Raw genomic sequence first — 25178 nt, 5'->3', positions numbered from 1 at the left:
GAACTGCAAATAGTGCAGAGGCAGATAATCAGTTTTGGTCATTTACATACTGCTTTTGAGTAAAAAAGCACTTATTTTTCTAGTATGTGTGTAGTATGATTTCCTTAAGGGTTTTTAGGAAAATGATTTCCATAGTGATAGCAATATATATATATATATATATATATATATATATATATATATATATATATATATATATAAACTTATTTGCAGGAGCTGTGAAAATAATATAGTGCAAGCTGCTGACAGTAGGAAACATTCATATGTTTTGGTTCAGGAACTTGGACTCCACAGACCTTTCTTTAGTAGTGGGGTATAATCATTCAATCATTTCGGCCTTCTTGTAGTACTTTACCATCTTACACAAGAATGCTGTCTTCTACACTGAACACTTGGACACTCAGAGATGTTTTTACTACAGTGAATTACCACTGAAGACAATTTACAACATTGTCATTTTTGTTATAGGCTTGAGTACTTTTATTATTTAACTGTATTGTTTGATTTGTAGAAATTCTTCATATTTGTATTCCACTTTGTGTTCCTGTGGCTGATAACTACTATAAAATGAAGTTCCTGGAAGAATGAGAGTGTCTTTACTTTTCTGAGTATTTCATTTGCAATATGCTATTCTTGCCTAACATGATAGCATTTCAACCAGCAGCAGAATATGGCAAAGATGCAGTATTGGTGCAAAGTACCCATTTCTGTGAGGCTTAAGGCCCTCAAGCTTATAAAGCACTCAGCACAGTTGACACAAGCACTATAATTGACATATTTCTCTGTTGGTTAATTGTTTGATAGCTTGATACTTGTGAGCCACGGGTAAAGTATTGCTACATTTGGACAAGTCATCTTTTTCATGTGAACCTTTCCATTCTTGGATTCTGAACTCCCATTATTATGTCTCTAAGTATATTTTAATCTTTCAGGAAATTCACTTTTATCATGAGTTCCATGCAGACTTGTTTATGTATTTCAAAGTTTTCTGAGCTAGGTTGACCTGTGCTTCTATTGGTGACATTACCTCTTGTTATGCATGATGACTGCTGTTCATTCTCCTGGTATAATGTTTCTCAGATGAAGCGCAGTCACTGAAAATTCTCCTATTCAATGCAAGAGTTAATATTTTTTGTTTAAGGAAGGTATAACATTATAAGGTCCACAGTTGGTTGAATAGAGACACTGCTTTTGCCTATGGTATGACCATGCTACACAGCATTTGGCTGTGTTGTAGTCCGTCTCCCATGGCTCTGTATGCTGCCATATCACCTCAAACTGAAGACCATTTGTCTTCACTGATAATGCTAACTATGAGGTTGTTTAAGTAGGGCATGTACCAGTTTTTGCTGCAAGCATTTATGCTTCTTGATTCAGTCTAGCCAATAACTGGCACTGTGCTGTGCATTTCAGGACCAAGCCAAGCTCATCTCTGTAATTGTCTGTGTGTGTTTGTGCTTACACGCACACAAGTTAAGACAGAAAAACTAACATTGAAAACAAACGCAACTATTTAGTTCTTTTCAGTGATTTCTTGTAATGTAAATTAAGCAACTTTACATTCCAAAATGAATTCATCGTACGTATTTATAAAATCTCATCTTGTTTTGTAATGGACATCTGGAACCTTAACTGGAAGCCTTAGCCAGGACAGAGCAAAGGAGACAGCACAAGCTCATATGGAGCACCATTAGCACTATAGAAGTGAAAGTCAGTCCCTCATAAGTCAGTGACTCAATCACTGTTATTGTCTATGGGTGCTGATAATCATTTAAGCAGCCACAGTTACTCTTGTGGCTGCTTCAGTGGTTTGTCTGTCTGCTTGTTAACAAATGTAGCCCAGTTTGTGTATGGAAAATAGCAAAGAGCTAGAATGTAAAAACTTAGTAGCTCTTTTCCTAGAGCTGGAAGACTCTTTGTTGGTCCACAGCATTGGAGGTTTTGACTTCAGGTGAGGAAATGCCCAAGAGTGCCAGTTGCTCTAGCTATAGCTTTATTTACAAAACAAGTTAAAAAAGCAAGAAAATAAAATAATAAATTCAGGATTATTTTTTATTGAGGTACAGTAGCATAGAGAGTGTAGAATAGGGGACAACATTCCTGGGTGTGATCGGCTGTTTGATCCCAATCAGTGCATACCAGCTTTTAAATGCTAGTTATTACGTTTGCAGTCAAGCCTGAATACTGTAGCATGTAGCGTCTGGTCTGAAAAGTTTGCTGTAATTAACAAAAAAAAAATATGTGTGTGTGTGTGTGTGTGTGTGTGTATATATATATATATATATATATATATATATATATATATATATATATATATATATATATATATATATATATATATATATATATATATATATAAAATGTTTTTAAACCATAACCAAAGTGCTGTAGCCCCATGCACTGTATAAACTGTTACAATTGCTTGCTACATTTGTTGAAAGCAGTTTGCTACAGTTTACAAGGCAAAAAAAAAATTTTTTAAATCATAACCCAAATGCTGTTGTATGGTATAAACAAATGTAGCAATCAGTTTGCTACATTTTAAAGAAAAAGCAGAGCTCTGTTTTTTTTTTTTTTTTTTTTTATTACTGAGGAAAGATGGTCAGGAGTAGGGTGCAGAAACATAAACTGATTGGTTCCTGCATTTCAGGAGTCAACATACATGAACCTAGACCTTTTTTTAAATTGCTCCTTATCTGAGGAGGGGCAGAGATGGGACACTGTAACAGAACCTGGTTGGCTGGTTGGTTTCTGCATTTCAGTAGCAGCAGCTACCAGACTGTGTTTTTTCCCCTCAGTAATGTTGAGAGAAACCATATCAAGGAATGGCTCAGGCCACTAAATGAGCCAGCTATGCCTCTTTTGAGGTAAGCAGTCGGGTCTACATCACATCAATGAATCTCACTTCAGCAAATGGCTGTTCGTTGAACAACTAATCATCAACGCCACTAATCAGCGAATGAACTTTTCAGCGAAAAGTTTGTTCACTTATTAGTGGCTTTGATGATTAGTTGTTCGATGAACAACTATTCTCTGAAATGAGATTTGATGATGTGATATAGACCCAAGCAGTCAGGCACAAAATGAACCAGCTACACCTCTGCTAATGTAAGCAGTATATTTATTTTAGCATTGTAAAGAGAATTTTTCTAAAGAAAACATGAAACACTATATAATAGAAAATGTGTAATGCTCTGGTGTTAAGATGTTTTCAGTTGACATCTAACTTAAGAGAAAAGGTAGAAAGGTTGGTTAAGCCACCTATCAATACAAAGTAACTACTTAGCACATTAGCAAATGCGTTACTTTTATAGAGTTCAGCTCAAATAAACCTGCATCACATGCTTATACTTTCTTAGTTTGTTTTCCCTCTTGTTAGTTTCATTGTCATCTCAACTGTAAAGAGCACATTTATAACTTCCTTGTGCGAGTGTCTGATTTAACAGGCACCATGTGGTTCAAGTAGTGTTATACTACCTGGGCATGTAAAAAGTTTTTATCCTTTCTCATGTAATAGGCAGTGTGATATAACTGTGCTGTTACTGTAGCAAAGTTTTAGCTGTTAACATGTGCTGTCCCATCCTGCTGTCCCTATAATAGAATACTATTATGTGTAGCTGTTAAGTTTAATGTGCCCTTGGCAGAAAAATAAATAATGATAGTCAGTTAAACTTTCTGATCAGTGAAAAGGAATTGCTACTTAAGCTGCCATGTTAAAAAAAAGAACTAGAAGACTTGGAAATAATGTTAGGGTTTTAACCACTTTTTACTGAACTGTTAGGAATTGGCAAAAAAAAATATTTTTATTCACAGACTTCTTAACAAGGAATCATAACTGAAAATATTGTCATATGAAAGCTGAGTTGAGGCTTCCTTAGAATCCAGTATTCTTATAAGTGCCTCTAGATAAATAAAACCTGAAGTGGACTTCCACTCCCCTCACACCCAAATATGATTAGCATTTTCATGTGTTTTTATACACATCCACTATTTTGTAAGGGAGCACTAGAAATATGGGATTATTCTGGATCACCTACCTGGCTGTCTTCACACATGTAGTAGACTTCAGTGGTTATTCCATTTTTGTTATACCTATGTAAATTTGTCAGCTTTGTTGTCTGAATGTAATTTCATTTTTTCTAGCAAGAAAGATAGGTTATGTTGAGCTTCCATGATAAAACTGCTATTTTGACTGCTCAGTGTACTACTGTGGACAAAAGTAGCATTAAAAAAATAGAGTCTTTTCAAAGATGTTTTCTTTATAGTTGTATAAAGTCAAGACTCCTGTTTCTCTCTTTTTCATATTCCACTTATTATCTTGACGATACGAATATTTGCTTAATTCTTGCCTGCCTTTGTACTGAGTGCTGTGTGAAGTTCATTTCACTAAAACATCAGTTTTGTAAGTGATACTGATGATTTACAGGAAGTTGCAAATGTGTCATTAGGAGTTTCATCTCTGTCACATCTAGGACTAGGACCCTCACTGTTGCCCATAATTCTTTTTTCCTCAAATTTTTTTTATTTTTCAAATATGTTTGAATACATTTCATAGTATTTGTATATAACATCTTAATACCTATGTACACTATTTACATCAGCCTGACACTATAACAGAGCTCAATATATACAATTACTTTATAGGTATAACAAGAGTGTATCTGTTCAGTTATTGTAAAGTGTCAATCAATGATAAGACTTTTCTCCATGGATTATTAATAAATGGCTTAGGATGAATCCTTAATTCTTTAATTTTAATTTCCAACAATGCTGTCGTATTCAGTAAGCCGTGGACGTCTTCCAAAGTTGGTATTGTGTTTGTATTCCATCTTCTTGTTATACACTTCCTTGAGATTGCAAGTATTGTCCATACTAGATACATATTTGACTCATTCAAATGAGTATCTCCATACACATTTAATAATACTAGAGCTTTAGATAAGTTAAATGATTCATTAAATAAAGCTTGTAAAAAGTTTTTAATAGCATTCCAAAATGGCTTAATTTTAACACTCAAAAAAAATATGATTCCAATCTGCATTGTGTATTTGCTCACACCGCCAACATATTCTCATTGTGGAAGAATTAATTTTAGTAATTCTATGTGGCATTAAGAATGCTCTGTACAAGCATTTCCAATTAAAAATTTTCCAGTATTGTGTAAAGGATGTATGTTTTATTGATAATAAAATATTTGATTTAATTTCTTCAGTTAGCTGTAATGAGTGTCCTTTTGTTATATAATTCCAATATGAGGATTTGGGTGTTTTATAATTTATCAAAATCTTGTAAAATTTCGAAATACTATTTCCCATGTCATAATCATTATATATGATTTCATATAGGTATTTTGTAAGTTTAGGTATTTCTTTAAATGAATAATTACTAATTATTCTGCATAAATCTTGTGAATACGTCAGAATGTTTTGCATAGTTAGCCAATCATGTTGTGGAATTTTGTATGTTGTTTCTATTGTTTCCATATCCAGAACTTTTAGTTCTTTGATACATTGAAACCAACAAATAAATCCTTTCTGTTCCCAGGAATTAATTATTTCTCTGTATATTTTATGTGGATAGCTCTTTGTGACTATGAATGGTGTTAAAAGATCAAACCAGATTTTTACATCTATATTTGCATTAATAATTTTTCTAAATGAGTCAATGTAATAATTAATCATATGAGGTTTAGTGGGCTTAGTTATGTTATATTGCATACTAATACATATGTGCCATGGCAAATTGTTTTTATCTGTTTGAATTTTTTTTGTAAATCAAATTCATTTTTTGATATTACAGTTAGTAAGTCTTTCCACTTTGCAGAATAATTTGGCCTTATCCAGTCTGAGATTGTTTTAGATATTGATGCTTTTATATATGTTTCTGTATCAGGAAAGTTTAATCCTCCCTGTTTCCATGGTCTGATATGATGTATTAATCCCTGTTTCCAGTTTCTGATATGATGTATTAAAGCTATTCTGTTTCTTTTGGGAAACAATAAATATTTTATTGGGCATGATATTTATTTCTTTGAGTATATTCCTCTCTGGTAACAGTTGTATTGCCAAAACTATATCTAGAATCTTGGGTAGTAAAACCATTTTTATTAACTGCAGTCTATCTTCAAATGTTAATATTATTTTGTTCCACTTTTCCACAGAGATTTTAATTGTATTGATGATATTATTGTAGTTTTTTGAGACTAATTCATTATTATCCTTGCATAACTCAATTCCTAGATATTTCAAGGTAGATTCTTGTTTCCCTATAATGTGATTCCCCTTCGTCTGCAATTCTTTTTTTTATTTAAAAATAAAAATGTCGATTTTTATTTATTGAAATGGAGTCCTGAAGTCCTGTAAAATGTGTCAATTAAAATATCTAATTCTTCTAATGTCATTTTGTATTGGATAATGTTAATAATATGTCATCAGCAAAGAGCATTACTTTTGAATTGTATTGTTCATAAACATCTACTCCTTTGATTTTTGTATTGTTACATATTGCTAATCTGCCAATATTTCAATAGCCAAAGCAAATAGAATCAGTGAGGACCTAGCTTAACATATGCTAAATTATTGTATGTATATGTATATGTATATATATATATATATATATATATATATATATATATATATATATATATTCTTTAGCAGATGAACAAAGGAAGGAGGAAATTCAAATAAAACCAGAAATTTGAATAAATAGTCCCAATTTAGGGAATCAAAGGCTTTCTCTATATCTAAGCCAGTTATAAGTGTTTCTTTATTTTCTTTATTAACATAATCTATGAGTGAAATTATCCTTTTAATATTGTCATGTGTGTCTGTGATATATAAATCCAGTTTGATCATTATTTATTGTTTTGGATAGTGGTATTTTCATTTTGTTAGTTAATATTGTCATAAATATCTTTGTCGTTATTTAATAATAATATAGGTCTATATGAGGTACAGAGGTTTGGGGATTTGTTTTCCTTTAGGGTTGGTGTGATTAAGGAATATCTCCAAGAGGGTGGTATTAAAGCTTTTGACTGAATTTCTACTAGAGTTTTATGGAAGAGGGATAGTATCTTTGAAGGAAAACATTTCCAGAATTATGCCAGCTACACCTGGAGCTTTATTATTTTTACCCTCTTTTATTGTATCTGTAATTTTTTTGCAGGATATGGGTGCTTGCCGATCTAGTTTTAATTTTTCTCATATTTTTTTATATTAGAACATGTTTTATCTAGATTTAATTCATCAATATGTGTATTTTCTTTTTGGAAATGTTCCATATAGTGATTTATATAGGCACCAAGAATGTTACCTATATCAGAGACATTTTTTTCCTTTCTTTTCATGGAAGATACTTTTAATGTTACTAGCTTTTGATTGTATTTTGATTCTTGTGGATAAATTATGTAGATATTTGGGAGAAGTGGCCAAGGTATTAATTTTTATGTTTTCTAAAGCAAAACTAGTTTTATGTGTTAGAATTTCATTGTATTTATTGTTTAAAACTTCTGCTTTCTTTTTCATCTACAAATGATTTTGATTTTTTCAGCTTTTACTGACAAAAGTTTGGATTGTAGATCTAATTATTCAGAATCCTATTCTCTGATTTTTTTTTTTATACCAAGTTAGGGTTTTACCATATATGTAAGCTTTTAATGAGTCCCATATCATTATTTTATTTATCTCTGTGGTGTAATTAATATCTAAGAAGAACTGTAATTCAGATAACCAGGGTTTGAAGTCTCTAATTTTAGTTATATATGCTAGAATTCTGGAGTTAAAGATTAATGGTTTGTACCCATTTTGACATTTTAATATCAATGAATTGTGGTCTGAAAAGGTGCAGGGAATAGGTTCATAGGTTCATACTAGGCTATCTGCCCTAGGGCATTTATAAGCCTAGCCAGAGTGTGTGTGGCTTTTACCACCCCTTAGGATGAGAATACTATACCCATTAGTTTGCTGTGCCTCTGTCCAGCAGTGACACAGAGATGATTCCTGGGGTAAATCTACGATCTCCCATCCACTCGTCAAGATTTCTGTTGAACAGAATCAGTGAGGGGCTCTGCCTCACATGGACTGGGATTCTGTTCCATAGTGTAGGGAGTCTCTGGGTGATGAATCTGTCCCTCCAGCACGTCCTATTTATATCCGTGTTGAGGTTTAAGTCTCTTGCTCTCGTGGCTCTGGTGGATTTGGATTTTTTGAGGTGGAGCATGTCCATTAATTCCGGGTTGGACATGGCCTTGTATGTCAGGCACAGATCACCTCTGAGCAGACGGTATGCGACTGAATAGAGCTGGAGTTTCTTCAGTCGGGCAGCATGACATATGTTTGAGCCTTTATCCTTTTGGTGAGGAACTTTTGGGGTCTTTCCAACTGCTGCAGGTGTCGGGTAAGGTACATTCAATGGGGTTGTACTCAATCATTGGTCTGATAAGTGAAGAGTACAGGGGTACAATGACCTCTCCTGATCTGGATGTGAATCCCTTCATGATCAGGTGGGCAATGTAGAAGGTCTTCCTAACCACTTTGACAATGTGAGTGTCAAAAGAGAGGTTACTGTCAACTTGGGTCCCCAGGTCCCTGATAATGTCTTCCGTGTTTAATGGATTACCACCTATGTGGTAATTAGGGGTTACCTTGTTTTTCCCAAAGGGTATGGCTATACATTTTTTGGCATTTAGCTTAAAGCCATGACTCTGGCACCAGTTATCCATTTCTATGAGACCTCTCTGGAGGATGTCTGTGTCTGATGGAGTGTCAATTATGGTGCCCAGTTTGCAGTCATCTGCATATTTTGTCAGCCACAATCCCCCTATGTTTGCCTGCACTTCAGAAAAATAAATGCCGAACAAGAGGGGGCCCAGGACTGAGCCCTGTGGGACACCGCTCATGACCGCTTAGAGTCTGACATGGCACCAGCAACTCTAACCCTGTGGGTTCTGTCCTTGAGCCAGTTTGCAACCCATCTTGTGACATATGGGTTTACATCTAAGCTGGTGAGCTTTTCTATGATGCCCAGTGGGGTATTGTGTCAACGCTTTGCTAGGTCAAGGTAGGCTGTGTGAACTGCCTTACCTCATCAATTGCCTTAGTGACTGTTTCAAAAGTCGCCCAAGTTCAAGAGGCAGGATCTGCCCTTGACAAAGCCAAATTGGGTAGGATCCAGTGTCTGTAGGTCCCCAATGTCTTTATTTATGAGTTCCATTATGATCCTCTCCATAGCTTTGCAGACAAGGCTCAAGCTTATGGGCGGTAATTTTCAGGAGAGAAAAGCACCGCCTTTGTGGAGTGGGACCACAGTTGAATGATTGAGAAATTAATGATTTTAGAGTGTAAGGCATGGGCAGCAAATATTTGATCTGTTCTAGTTTGGGTACCAAATCTGTGATCTTGTTGGAAAAACTACAAATATTTATCTTCTTTAAGTTTGAAAGTATCTACAAGATGAAATGATTCTACCCACTTGTTTAAAGCTTTTGATACAGAAGATGTATTCAGTGGTCTTTTATTTGTAGTTTCATAAATATCAAATGTACAGTTAAAATCTCCTCCTAATATTAAATTGCCTTTATAATTATTGGAAATTAAATCCAAGTGTTTTTTAACAGTTCCTGATCCAATACCTGGGAACCAGTATAGATTGGCTAGGGTCCATATTCTGTTGTTATGTTTAACTATTACTAATGCCATAAGGCCTTCTTTATCTTCATACTTATAAATGATGTTTGGGTTAATCACATTTGTTTTTCATAAAATTGTTACCCCTTTTGTCTTTGTCTTATAAGTGAATTGCGCCAATATCATATATTCCTTTGGATTCCATTTGTAATTGTCATTTGTTTTGAAATTAGTTTCTTGAAGGAAGACAATTTGTGCTTTGTTCAGTTTTAAATATTTCAATAGATTTGATCTCTTGCCAGGATAGTTTAAGTCATTGGTATTTAAAGATAATAAAGTTAAATCCATCTTAGATTATTTAGACTATGTATTTTGTTTTATTGTGACTATTAAACATTTTCCTCTGATAACTATAAAGTATATGTTTGAGCTTTTAAAGGAAATTATCAGTTTTATGCTTTGAGTGTTTACCAATAAAGTACTGTTTTGATCAGGCATACTAAAACTGTTTTTGCGAAATAACAAATTTAAACTAATAAATGTTAACAAAACTAAGATCCGCACTAGCCATGGAATGATATTGCCTGTAATTCTTGGTGTCTAAGGACCCTTGCCCAGATCTTTACAGCCATCAATTGAAGCTGGTCGCTTACAGAATGTCCCTAGGCTACTGTTGTTACATTTCAGAGCTTGTTGTAAAATCATGTTGTCCTCGGTTATGATTCAGATTATATTCAGCACAGGGCAGTCTGCTACGTTTTTTGGAAGAAGTTTTCCGATCAGGTCTTGCATTTAGGAAAGCAAGATTCTTGTCCCCCCTCCCTTGTTGGGGACTTTTGGTAGAGCTATAGCATTGTCCTATATTGCTAAACTCTTTTACTAGATGAGACTGTTTTCTCCCAGAGTTTGCTTTGTCTGCATTTTCGGGTGCCATATTGTTGTATTGCTGAAGTTATGGGGGAAAATAGAAGTAACAGTTTTCAAAAGCTGTAGCTTTGTTACCAAGCCTCCCCCCTAAGTAAATTACAGTAAACTCTGTTAACCGGCACCCATAGGAATTGTTAGATGCCGGGTAACTGTAGTTTCTGATTGATTGAGAGTTACTATTAAAAGATCTTCTGTCTTCTTCTTCTTTTGGCTGTTCCCGTTAGGGGTCACCACAGCGGATCATCTGATGTTCATCGTGTTTCACTGTTGCAGTCATTACATTTGGGTTATCCTGCTGGCAGGCTACCCGCAGTCGGCTTGAATTCCAAAGTCTAGGTCCGGCGTCAGTTGCTGTCGCCTCCTCCCTGGCATCAGTGCACCAGGGGTATAAAAGATGCAGCCGACGCCATTTTCTTCATTCTTTCTTGCCGCGTGGTGCCTGAAGCAAAAGCAGTTCGCAAGTGCCGGTCGGCCGACTCCTGAGATTTTCAAGTTCGAATTTCAGATCCGAAGTCTTCATTAAAAGCTAAGTACCCCATTGGGGAAACTTTTTTCTTGCTCCAGACCGATGTCAGAAAAAGTTAATAACTGTATTTCTTGTGGGAAGAAAATACCTCATAAGGATTTTCATTCTTACTGCATTCATTGCCTAGGCCCTGACCACGGCGTTGCAAGTTGTCTGTTTTGTGCTAGATTTAACCAACGCACTATTAAGCGTTGGTACAATTTTGCATTTCAATACTTTAGCAGAAGATTTAATTATATAATGCCGTCAGAACAGCCGACTACTGGAGTTTACAAAAAACGCAAAGAAAAAGAAAAGGGGTAGGCATCCGAGGTCCAAAACCGACGACGAGGCTTCTTCTAGGCCAGTCACCGGTTCTCAGTGAGGTGCTTTCACAGCCTCTGACGAACGCTACTTTAGAGCCACAGGCCGATACCGACTCCCACGTGGAGTCAACCAGGCCTACAGAAACTCAAGGTATTGGACCTTCAGAAACCATTCCCTCAGATGGGTCCGGAGCCACTGAGCAGGCATCGGCTTCTGAGGGCGTTTTCAGGCCTACACAATTATATGTTAAAACGACTTCAGCTTCAAAGGCAAAGACTAAAGCAGCTTTAAAGACAAAGAAACAAGTACAACAGCCCCATGGACAGGCCTCCATGCCTAAAAAACAGATGCTCAAAATGGCCAAAGACCTGATTACTTTCATCAGGGGTTCTCATCCCCCTCCTTACAAGAGGCCTAGGCAAGAGGTAGAATATGAATCTTCACATCAGGTTTCCATTTCATCTGATTCCTCTTCTGATCAGGAATGCTCTCTTCCTCCTTATGAGGATTCTGATGCTGAAGAATCTATCCCCTCAGCTTCTCCTCCTGAGGATTATTCTTTTGGGGAAACACTGCATACCATGAGGGAGCATTTCCAATGGGAGAGCCAAGATTATTCAGAATCTAAGAAAAGGCTCAGAGTCTTTCTTTTACTGCCTCAGCACAGGCCCCTGGCTATTCCACCTGTGCTAGACATTGTAGGTGATGTATTTTTAGAGTCCAGTCTGACTCCTGACTTCTTACCTCCAGCTCTTGTTAAGCCAGACAGATACCACAGGGTTCCAGACTCCCACAAATTTATTTTTAAAAACCCTGCTGCTGACCCAGAAACTATCTCTCAGGGTCCCAAGGGGGTCAAGGCTTCCACTGCAAAAAACCCTACCCCCCTGACAGAGATTCCAGGGCACTGGACAGATGGGGAAAAAAGATTTAAACTTCTGCTACCTTGGCTATAAGGGCTTTAAATTGTCAGTTTCATATGCTTAAATATCAGCAATACATTGTCACTGCTTAAACAGAAAATGTTGACAAATTCTGAATGTGCAGAAAATAAAGAAATGCAGGATTTATTGCATGCAGCTGAACAAGTTGGAAAGCATACTTTACAATGTGGTTTTGATTCTTTGGAGGCCTCCTGCAGAGAGCCGCTGTTACGGTTTCTGTCATTAGGAGGCATGCTTGGTTAAAGGAACAGAATCTGCCTGATCATGTTAAAGTAAAATTATTAGATGCTCCATTACAGCATGATACCTTGTTTGGTGTTAAAGCAGAAGAGGTGTTGAAGAAAATGGAGGACAAAGCCAAATCTATGCAAACAGTCAAGGATTTCTTACAGGTACAGCCTCCAAGATTTAGCAGACACTGGTCTACAAAGAATTGGTCCTTTCCAGTGTCAGGCCACAAAGAGGCAGATACAGATGCCCTAGAGGCAGATCCCAGCCCCAAGGCTCAAGTAGGTCTAAATAATGTGGTGCTTCTACCTCCAAAAGCAGAGAAGACAAATCACAGTCATACAGAAAGCAGTCCCAATGATTTCCCCCTGCCAGCGCCAAGCACTTATCTTCTGGCAGCTCCTTTAGGGGGAAAACTAGCACTTTTTTCTCAAAACTGGCACCTAATCACCCAGGACAAATGGGTCTTGAACATAGTGTCACAAGGTTACAGGTTCCACTTTCACACCCTGCCAAGGGCAAACTGTATGCCAGACCTGCCAAAAAATCAATGGGCAGAGGCACAAAAGCAAGTTTCATCCCTCATGGACATGAGGGCCATTCAGCAAGTACCACAGCAAGAGCAGGGACAAGGATTTTACTCAAGACCTTTCTTGGTGCCCAGAAAGGACAAAGCCTGGAGGCCAATACTGGACCTATCTATTCTAAACACATACCTGGATATTCCAAAATTCAAAATGTACTCTGCAGCAGCTTCTACCCATGCTGGGCAAGAAGGCTTGGCTTGTAACTTTAGACCTAAAAGAGGCATGCCTGCATGTCCCAATCAGACAATCATGCAGAAGATACCTCAGATTCATAGCTGGCTCAATGCACTACCAATTCTCTGCATTGCCCTTTGGCTTATCTACTGCTCCCAGGGTCTTCACAAAATGCCTGGCACCAGTAATTGCATTTTGCAGACAAAGAGGAATACAAATATATCCTTACTTGGACGACTGCCTTATTCAAGCAGAGAACAAGGACAGTCTACTACAGCATCTGGTGTTTGTAAAAAGATTATTAACATGCCTAGGGTACACAGTTATCGAAAAGAAATCAAAACTTGTACCCTCTCAAGAGATAATATTCCTGGATACAAGCTTAAATACAACTGCCCAGATGGCTTATCTCACGCCAGACAAACAAAGGCAACTGACTACTTATTTCAAAAAGTTGGCAACAAACACCCAGTTAACTGCAAGAAAAATTCTGCAGGCTTTGCGCTTCATGGCATCCTGCATTCTGCTAATTCCATATGCAAGACTGCATGTGAGGAAACTACAATGGTATCTAAAAAGTGTTTGGACTCAACATTGCCAGCCTGGAAACAATAATTACACTCATTCCCTGCCTGCAACAGGAGTTTTGATTGTAGGCAAAGGCCTGTCACCACAACAAGGGGCAGCCATTCACCATACCCCCAGCCAGGCAGACATTGACAACAGATGCATCAGATTATGCCTGGGGGGCCCACATGGCAGGAAGATGTATTCAAGGCTTATGGTCCGCAATCCAAATGCATATACATATCAATCAAAAAGAGATGCTAGCTGTTCAAAATGCCCTGACAGCCTTCAAGGATCTACTTCATCCAGGACAACTACTGATAAAGACAGACAATATTACAGTCATGTGGTACATAAACAAGCAGGAAGGCACACATTCCTACCCCCTAGCCATGACTTTTTGGGATACAGCATTGACTTACCAAGTATATCTGCAAGCACAATTCCTGCCAGGAAAGATAAATACTCTGGCAGACGAACTAAGCAGAAACCTCATGGATCCCCACGAATGGAAATTGGATCCACAAGTCTTCAACATGATAACAAGGGATTGAGGATGCCCGGACATAGATCTATTTGCCTCCCCTCACAACTGCCAACTACAGAGATTCTGCACAAGGACTTATCACAAGCAAGCATGGAAAGTGGATGCTCTATCTTTTAGCTGGAAAAACTTAACAGTATATGCCTTTCCCCCACTGCCTCTCCTCCCCAAGGTACTCCTAAAGGTCAGACAAGAGAAGCCAAAAAATATACTGATTGCCACAGACTGGCCCCACCAGCACTGGTACCCAATCCTAAGGAACTTGACGCAATGCCCAGCATGGACATTACCTCAAATTCCTTACTTACTGACCCAACAAAACAATCAGATCCTGCACAGCCAACTCAGGACCTTAAATCTGGCAGCATGGCAGATAATGTAGCTTTTCAAAACACACCTCTCCCTAAAGTGGTGATGGATGTTATCTTAGAGGCCAGGAGGCCCAGTACCAGAAAATCTTATGCAGAAAAATGGAAGAGATTCTGTGCTTGGAACCAGGTACAAGGAATTGACGACATGATTGTTCCAAATATCCCTCAGATTTTGCAATACTTAACTGAGATGCTGGACAAAGGCCTATTCTTTTCATCAATTAAGATTCATGCCTCTGCCATTTCAGTTCATTACAATACAGAGCCACCTATTTTTTCTCATCCTTTATTAAGGCAGTACCTCAGAGGAGCCAAAAACGTACGGCCTCCAAGGAGATCACTAATACCTGCATGGGACCTCAATTATGTCTTGGAAAATCTCACCCTGCCTCCTTTTGAGCCAGCCGCTACAGCTGATATAACATTTTTATCATGGAAAATAGCTCTGCTCCTAGCAATAACCTCTGCAAGACGAGTCTCAGCGCTTCAGGCACTCATGGCTGTGGAACCTTTTATCATTTTCCATCCAGATAGGGTTTCTCTAAGGACAAACCCCACATTTATGCCTAAGGTAGTGTCCAGTGTGGCCCTCAACCAAACTATTCATTTACATACCTTTTATCCAAACCCACAGAATAAGGGTGAGAAACTTCTGCATTCTTTGGACATACACAGACAACTGCGCTTCTACTTGGACAGAACCAAAGCTTTCAGAAAGACTGAGCAATTACTGGTAGCATATGCTGCAGGATCACAAATGAAAGGCTATCTCAAAGCAGACTGTTTCAAAGTGGATAGGTCACTGCATTTGTTTATGCTATTCTCAACATGGCAAATTAGTGCCTAAGGGCATTAGGCCACATTCAACCAGAGCAGCAGCCACTTCAGCAGCCTTCCTCAGAGGAGTGCCAACCAAAGACATTTTAGAGGCTGCATCCTGGAGATCAGTGCACACTTTTACAAAGCACTACCACTTACTACTCTACTCCAAATCCAGGGCAGGCTTTGCCACTGCAGTCCTGCAGGGCCTCGTAGCTGCTCCTAATTCTATTTAGTTCCAGCCTCCCAACCTTAGCTTTGGGATTCAACCCAATTGTAATGACTGCAACAGTGAAACACGATGAACATAGTACAGTTTTGTACCTACCATAAATGTAGATGTTCGAGTGTATTCACTGTTGCAGTCCAGGTTACCCACCCACCATCCCCCTTATCTTTGCTGGAAATTATCTGTACTTCTCTATTCTATACAGCCTATGTGGTGTATTTGCTTGTAGATGAAGGAAGCTTCTTACTTGGTGCATGCATGCTTTATAGACATATTTTAGCCTACCCTTTTGGGGGCACCTGACATCTGGGGCAAGAAAAACTGAAGAAAATGGCGTTGGCTGCATCTTTTATACCCCTGATGCACTGACGTCAGGGAAGAGGCGACAGCAACCGACGCACATGTCCAAACCAACGCAATCTCGCCTCTCTTGCTCTGTCTCCAAACTGTCCAACCTGAACTGACCCCTAATATACTGATTCCTAATCCTGTCCATCCTAGTCACACCCAGTGCAAATCTTAACATCTTTAACTCTGCCACATCCAGCTTTGACTCCTGCCTTTTCATCAATGCCACCGTCTCCAACCCATATAACATAGCTGGTCTCACTACTCTCTTGTAGACCTTCCCTTTCACTCTTACTGGTACCCGCCTGTCGCAAATCACACCTGACACTCTTCTCCACCCATTCCACCCTGCCTGTACTCTCTTCCTCACCTCTCTTCCACACTCACCATTACTCTTAAAGTTACTATTAAAAATAGGCCTGACTAATACTGTACCCTATGCTATTTGCTTGGTTTGAGTTGTCCTTAGGTTGGAGAGAGAGGGAATTTATTCCCATCTTCCTTTTTAAAACGCTAAAAACATAAGGTTTGTTTCTGCAAAGGGGATAAAGTACTTCAGGCTGTCAGGGGTATAAAACATGCAGCCGATGCTATTACATCAGTCTTTCTTGCCGCGCGGTGCCCGAAGCAGAAGCAGTTCGCATGTGCCGGTCAGCCGACTCCTGAAGTTTTCATTTTCAGATCCGAAGTCTTCAACTAAAAAGCTAAGTAAGTATCCTGTTGGGGAAACGTTTTCTTGCTCTTTACCGATGTCAGTAAAAGTTAATAATTGCATCACTTGTTGGAAGCAAATACTCCATAAGGATTTTCATTTGTGCTGTATTCCTTGCCTAGGCCCTGACCATAATGTACCTTGCTGTCGGTTTTGTGCTTTATTTAATAAACGCACTATCAAACATCGGTACATTTTTGCTTCTAAATATTTTGGCTCACGCTTTAATTATCCAGAAATGTCGTTGGTTAGCAGTCCAACTACCGGAATACCTAAAAAACGCAAAGAAAAAGACAGAGTCAGGCTGTTGAGGTCCAAAACTGCTGACGACACTTCTGCTAAGCCAGTCGCCAGTTCGCCGGTACTCAGTGAGGCGCTTTCGCAGCCCCTGATACCCACTACTTCTGATTCTCAGGCCTGTACTGAGACCTATTCGGGGTCCGGTATGCCACAAGATGCTTCAATTATGAAACCCGCGGATGTCTACCTCGGATGGATCCGGAGCCGCTGTGCAGGCACCGGCTTCAGAGGGTGTTTACAGGCCTACAGATTTGTATATTAGACCGACTCCATCTTCAAAACTAAGGCCAAAATCTCAACCTATGCATAAAATACCGATGCTGGGCCACATGTGCAGTCCCCTATGCCTAAAAAAACAATTATCAAAATGTCTGAAGATTTAATTACTTTGATCAGGGGTAGCCAACTCCCCCACCCCCCCCACCCCTTCTAGGCCCAGGCAAGCCATTGATTATGAATCTTCTGAACAGGATTCTATTTCTTCTGACTCTTCTCATGAACAGGAATTGTCTATACCTACTTATGAGAATTCTGATGCAGCAGATTCAATTCCTTCTGCTTCTCCCCCTGAGGATTTTTCTTTTGGGGAAACTTTACATACCTTAAGGGAACATTTCCACTGGCAAAGTCAGGATTTCTCTGAATCTAAAAAGAGACTTAGGGATTTTCTTCTTCTTCCTCAGCGTAGGCCTTTGGATGTACCTCCTGTTCTAGACATTGTTGATGATGTTTTTTCAGAATCTAGTATGGCTCCTGATTCTCTGCCTCTGGCTTCTTGAAAGCCAGACAGATACTACAAGGTCCCTGACTCCCACAAATTCCTTTTCAAAAATCCTGTTGCAGATCCTGAAACCATTTTTCAGGGTCCCAAGGGCATTAAGGCTTCTACAGCTAAAAATCCTACCCCTTCTGATAGAGATTCCAGGGCACTGGATAGACGGGGTAAGAAGGTTTACACTTCTGCAACCTTGGCAATCAGTGCTTTAAACTGTCAATTTCATATGCTAAAATATCAACAGCATATCATGGGACTGCTTAAACAGAAAATTATGTTAATTTCTGTCTGTGTGGAAATCAAAGATTTACAGGATTTATTGCATTCAGCTGAACAAGTTGGAAAACATACTTTGCAATGTGGTTTTGATTCTTTGGAGGCCTATTGCAGGGCTGCTGTAACTGGGTATGTGCTAAGAAGGCATGCTTGGCTCAAAGAGCAAAATCTGCCTGATCATGTTAAAGCAAAATTGTTGGATTCTCCTTTACAACAGGACCGTCTCTTTGGTAATAAGACTGAAGAAGTTTTAAAAAAGATGGAAGATAAAGCTAAATCTATGCAAACTGTGAAGGATTTCTTACAAGTGCAACCTCCAAGATTTAGTAGGCACTGACCTACTAAGAACTGGTCCTTTCCAGTTCCTTTGAGAGCCACTCAAGTCAAACCCAGACATTCCAAAGGTTCCAGGTTTCAGTCACAAGGGACTTTCAGAACAAAACAATGGGGTGCCTCCTCCTCCTCCAAATCTGGAAACAACAAGACACCTCCCTATGGTAAGCAGTCTCAATGACTTCCCTTTACACTTACCGAGCACTTACCTTTTAGCCGCCCCTTTGGGGGGAAAACTGGCTCTTCATGCAAGAAACTGGCAACTTATAACCCAGGACAAATGGGTTTTAAATATAATATCCCAGGGATACAGATTTCATTTCCACACGTTGCCAATTCCAAACGGATGGCCAGACCTGCCCCCAAATCAGTGGGCAGAGGCCCAGAAACAAGTACTTTACCTCATGATCATAGGGGCTATTCAACCGGTACCAGAAGAGGAAAATGGACAAGGTTTCTATTCAAGACTTTTCCTGGTACCCAGAAAAGACAAATCATGGTGTCCAGTCCTGGACTTATCTACTCTAAACACCTTTCTGGACATTCCAAAATTCACCAGTTACTTCATGTGCTAGGCAAAGATGCCTGGTTGGCAACTCTAGATTTAAAAGAGGCTTACCTGCATATCCCAGTCAGGGAATCTTGCAGAAGATACCTCCGCTTCAGAGCAGGCTAATTGCATTACCAGTTCTCTACTTTGCCCTTTGGCTTATCTACTGCGCCCAGGGTCTTTATAGAGTGCTTGGTTCCAGTAATTGCATTTTGCAGGCAAAGAAATATTCAAATATATCCATACTTGGATGATTGTCTAATTCAGGCAGAAAACAAGGACACGCTTCTAAACCATCTAGCATTTGTAAAAAGGGTTCTAACTTGTCTAGGGTACACTATAAACGAAAAGAATCCACAACTGGTACCCTCTAAAAAAAAATTACATTCCTGGGTGCAAGCATGAATACAACTGCCCAGATGGCTTTCCTTATGCCAGACAAACAAATTCATTTGGTGACTTACTTCAAACAGGTGGCCACAAAAAACATGCTTTCTGCAAGGCAAATTCTGCAAGCCTTGGGGTTCATGGCCTCCTGCATTCTTCTAATTCCATATGCAAGACTGCATATGAGAAAACTGCAGTAGTACTTAAAAAGTCTATGGAATCAGCATTGTCACAGCCTGGAAACAATAATTCGTATCATACCTTGCCTGCAACTAGAGTTGTTATGGTGGGCAGAGGCCTGCCACCAAAACAAGGGACTGACATTCATATCACCCCATGCCACCCAAACCCTAACTACAGACGCATCAGACTATGCTTGGGGGCACATCTGGCAGGAAGTGCATTCAGGGCAAATGGAGCCCAAATCAAATGCACCTTCATATCAATCAAAAAGAAATGCTATCTGTACAGAATGCACTGACAGCCTTCAAGGACTACCTTCTTCCAGGAGAATTAATGATAAAGACGGACAACATCACGGTTATGTGGTACATAAACAAGCAGTGGGGGTACACACTCCTACCCCCTTTGCAGACTAGCCATGGCATTGTGGAACATGGCCTTGACCTATCAAGTACAACTACAAGCACAATTCCTGCCATGAAAGCTGAATACTCTGGCAGACGAACTAAGCAGAAATCTCATGGACCCACACGAATGGAAACTGGAACCACAGATTTTCAACATGGTGACACGCAAATGGGGGGAGCCCAGACATAGATTGTTTTGCCTCACCTCAGAACTATCAGTTGGAAAAATTTTGCACAAGAACTCATCACAAAAAAGCCTGGAACGTGGATGCTCTATCCTTCAGATGGAAAAACCTATCAGTCTATGCCTTTCCCCCTCTGCCTCTGATCTCCAAAGTTCTACTAAAAGTCAAACAGGACAAACCAAAAATGATTTTGATTGCTCCAGACTGGCCTCGCTAACACTGGTACCCACTCCTGGGCAATGTGTCACACCTTACTCTGTGGCACCTGCCTCAGACACCTTGCTTACTGTCTCAGCAGAACAACCAAATTTTGCACACTCAGCTCCAAACTTTGAATCTTGCAGCGTGGCTACTCACCTAAATTCACCCTTAGCATCCCACAGCAAACCTGTGATGGATGTCATTTTGGAGGTGAGAAGGCCTAGTACTAGAAAATCTTATGCTGACAAATTGAAAAGATTCTGTGCATGGAATCAATTCCAAGGGATAAGCACAGCAGTGCCCAACATTCCTCAGATTTTACAATACTTAACTGAGATGCTTCACAAGGGCCTGTCTTTCTCTTCCATAAAAATCCATGCCTCAGCCATTTTAGCTCATTACAACACAGAACCTCCCCTCTTCTGTCATCCCCTGCTAAAACAGTATCTCAGAGGGGCCAAAAACATAAGACGGCCAGGAGAGCTCCAACCCCTGCCTGGGACCTCAATTTTGTATTGGAAAAGCTCACTCTCCCTCCTTTCGAGCCAGCTACTACTGCAGACTTAAAATTTCTCTCCTGGAAAACAGCTTTCCTTTTAGCAGTCACTTCAGCTAGAAGGATTTCAGAATTATAGGCTCTTATGGCAGTGGAGCCTTTCATCATTTTCTATGCAGACAGGGTATCTCTCAGGACCAATCCATCCTTCATGCCTAAGGTGGTATCCAGTGTGGCTCTTAATCAGACAATTCATTTACCAACTTTTTTCCCAATCCACAAAACAAGGGGGAGCAGATTCTGCATTCATTGGATGTACACAGACAACTTAGATTTTACTTAAGCAGAACAAAATCTCAAAGAAAATCTGAATAACTGCTGGTGGCATTTGCTGCAGGGGCAGAGGGAAAGGCTATTTCAAAGCAAACCATTTCCAAATGGATAAGTCATTGTATTCATTGTTGTTATATGCACCATGGAAAGACTATCCCCCAGGGGATCAGATCCCATTCCACCAGGGCTGCATCAACTTCGGCAGCCTTTCTCAGAGGTGTTCCTACCAGGGACATTCTAGAAGCTGCTACCTGGAGCTCAGTTCATACGTTCACCAAACATTACCATTTACCACTTTTCTCTAAATCCAGAGCTGGCCTTGCCACTGCTGTCATGCAGGACCTTATAGCTGGTCCTAATGCTGTATAATTCCCTCCAACCATCCATTGCTTTGGGAATCTACCCAAATGTAATGACTGCAACAGTGAAACACGAAGAACATAGTACAGTTGTGTGCACTTGCCATAAATGTAGATGTTGAAGTGTATTCACTGTTGCAGTCCTGGTTACCCTCCCTCCAGCCCCCTATTTTTCTTTGGCTGTATCTCTACTTTCTTTCACTATGCTTAAAAGCCCTTTTGGTGTATTTGCTTTTGGTATTGGAGGTATATTTTTTATGTTTCTACTTTTATTTGCTCCCCATTTGGGGGGGCTCCTGACATCTGGGGCAAGAAAAACTGATGTAATGGTGTCGGCTGCATGTTTTATACCCCTGACAACCTGACGTCATGGAAGGAGGGACAGCAACCGACACAGGACCCAAGACTTTAATCTGGCCGACTGAGGGCAACCTGCCAGCAGATTACCCAAATGTAATGACTGCAACAGTGAATACACTCGAACATCTACATTTATGGTAAGTGTACACAACTGCACTTTTCCTCATCCCTTCCCAGAGTCCTACAGCCCTGGATGCTTGTGTCAACCAGTTTCCTGTGGGATTGTGGTCCGTTTCTCCCCACCTCTGACTCTCTGTCTCTACCTCTGACATTTGTAATTATGAATTTTCTACACTAAACTAAAATGTGGAAGACCTGTTATGACTTTGAAAGTTTGGTTTACCCTGACTTTTTGTCCCTCAAGCTAACTATGCGGTTTCTCCAATTCATGTGATGACCCGGAACCCATCTTACCATTGTAGTGTTTGTCAAAATCTTAATGACAACCCAAAGAACTTGTACTAGAAAGACATACAAAGGGAAATTGATGTAATTTTCTTTGTAAGTGACACTGCAAGAAGCAGACCAGTACACTGCACTCATCATGGCTATTCAGTTTTTGACTAACTTAGTTGACAAGGGATCCAGCTTTCCCACACAGAGTGCATTTAGCAGTTATTTCAAATTTTCATCAAGGGTTTAATTCCAAATCCTTAGCTTCTTGGAAAGTTTGCACAAACTTTTAAAGGATGGCTTCTTGCTGAGACTATCCTTTAAGTTAGCTGTTCATCTGTGGTATCACAGATTTGGTTAGAGCTGACACACTTGTGCTTTATACCAGTAAGCACAGCAGACCTGTAATGTCTGTCATGAAAGTTCTTTTTGCTAGTAGCAGTAATGTCACCTAGGTTGGTCTCGCAATTACACGCCCTGTCTTGCTGACCTGCTTATTTAACCTTTCATAAGAACAGGATTACATTGAGAACCAGTCTAGCTTACTACTTTCCTATGTTACCACCAGTCAGTCCCACTTATTTACCATTTGTCCCTGGAGTTTTTAAAAAGGTGCATGTAGGCTACACTATCTAGGTACTGTGATTCTAATTGCATAAAATAAAAAAATCATAGCAATAATGATCAGCTTTTCATATAATTGGTGAAAATAAACTGGGCCAAAAGATTTTTAAAGTTAACTTGTCCATGTGTCTATTAGAGTGCATTGCTTGCTTTCTGTTTAAGGTAAAAATACAGTTCCACATAAAGTGAGGACTCATTCCATAAGATCTATGAGTATGTCTGTAACCTCTTTGTAGAAATGTCTTAGTGGATGGTATTTGTGCTGCAGTGATATGGGTTTCACTGCAAACTTTTGCAAGAAACTAAACTGGATGTGAACTCTAGACCTAGGTTTTCTTTTAGGACCACCATTTTTCATGATGTTTTCCCATGATGCCACTCTTTTCTACTGTTTGAAGTGAATGGATTGGATCATATAAGATATGAAAGTTATGCACTTACCATAACATTAGATGCTGTTCATGCTATCCACTGATTTTATAGGATATCCCTCCTGCAGGTTGCTTGCACTCAGCTCTACCATTCCCCAGGGGCTTTGGCTGTCTCCCTCACACTGTAATGTAAGCTTGTTTGGGGTATAAGAGAGACATCAGCCAACGCCATCTTCATATTTTATTGCCATGCAGTCAGATTCACTCTGTTGGTGTTTCATTTTCATCATTTCATTGGGTGATCTGATTCCGGAGTACAAATAACTATGCCACAGAAGGATTCTTTTACTGTTTGATTGACTACAGGCTGCTTCGTGTCTAGTGGTGAATGTGAAGTAGAGTGTTCTGTTAAGTTAGTAATTGTATTTAGTTTGGGAAACAAATTCCCCATAGGGGCTGCTAATATTTGCCTTTTCTGCCTTGGGCCATAGCAGAACATGGTCTCCCATCTGCACTGTACCTCCTTCATTTTAGGAATAATTAGAGATAAGACCAAGTATTTCTGGAAGTTCATGGATCAAAAGAAAGCATGTGGCTGGCTTCATATGGCGAAGACATCAGCCAAGGTCTCTGGGACACTGAAGACAAGTCAACATATGCTTCCAGGTTCATCAGTGCCAAACATGGACCTATGCTTTCGCAGCCACCATTATTCATGTCCGTTTCAGCTGAGACTTCTGGGGTGACCACCCTGCAGACCACCATACTGCTGCCTTCTGCCATGTCCTCTCAGACACTGGTGCCTGACATGCATATTCTGATTTGTGAGGATGGTGTCCCATTGAATTTTTGTGCATCAATAGGTTCCCAGAAATTGAATGGAGGTAAAGGCTGCCTCCTCATGGCTGGAAACTTCCAGGTGGTGTCTCCAGATAAACCAAGGCAGAAAGCACTAAAGGCAAAAACTGTATTCATTGGCTTGCCTCAGCATAGGTCATGTAGGGTCCCAGTCCCCTCCCAGTTTTCTACCCAACAACTTTTTCAGCTGGCTGAGGACTTTGAGTTTCCTTAAGTCCAAGTGACCAGCCTTGGAAATATCAGAAATGTCAAGGAATTCTTTTAAGCAAAGGATAGAATCTCAGGTAGAGTATTTGGATTCCCCAGTTTCTCAGGCAGATGAGTTGGTCTGTGCGGGACATTTCCTATCTCTCTCAGTTTGAGTCTGCTACTAAGAGTACCATAACCTGTGCTTCTCCACCAGGGGATTTCTTCTCTTAAGGACACTCTTTATAAGCTGGAGGTGGAGTTAAACTCGGAGTCCATAAGAAAGCTTGGAATTTTGTAGGAAGAGTTTGTCCATTATATTACATTTTTTCAGACATAGTAATCTATCTATTTTTTTTTAATATTTAAGATTTTTTTAAAGGTGGAGAGAAAAACTTTTTCTCCTAATGTAACTCACTGATTTAAGTTTTTTGTCTTCTCACCAATTACTTATTCAGTTCACAAATGATAAATAAATAAAGGAAGAGAAATTAAAGAAAATCCAGTTGACCTGCTTGCAACTCTGTAGATATAGTACTGATTAATAATTTACTCAACTATAGAGCATTGAGTGTGCACCCCCCCCCCTTCCATCAAGCACTTGTGTAGGGACCAGATTACAATCTTTTCATCTTTCTGGTGTCAAAGGAAAGCATCTTACCATTTGAGATACTGACATTTAATCTAATGAAAAGG

At 39.4% G+C, this 25178-nt stretch overlaps 1 protein-coding gene across 4 annotated transcripts in view; it reads left to right on the top strand.

Moving 5' to 3' along the window:
* Positions 1-25178, top strand: part of TGDS (TDP-glucose 4,6-dehydratase) — a 750932-nt gene that overhangs the window by 492921 nt on the left and 232833 nt on the right. The window lies entirely within an intron of this gene.

Source organism: Protopterus annectens, chromosome 5.part1 (assembly GCF_019279795.1).
Source record: "Protopterus annectens isolate FY-2018-M chromosome 5.part1, PAN1.0, whole genome shotgun sequence".
NCBI classification, from domain to species: Eukaryota; Metazoa; Chordata; order Ceratodontiformes; family Protopteridae; genus Protopterus; species Protopterus annectens.
This window is presented reverse-complemented; position numbering and strand designations above follow the sequence as displayed.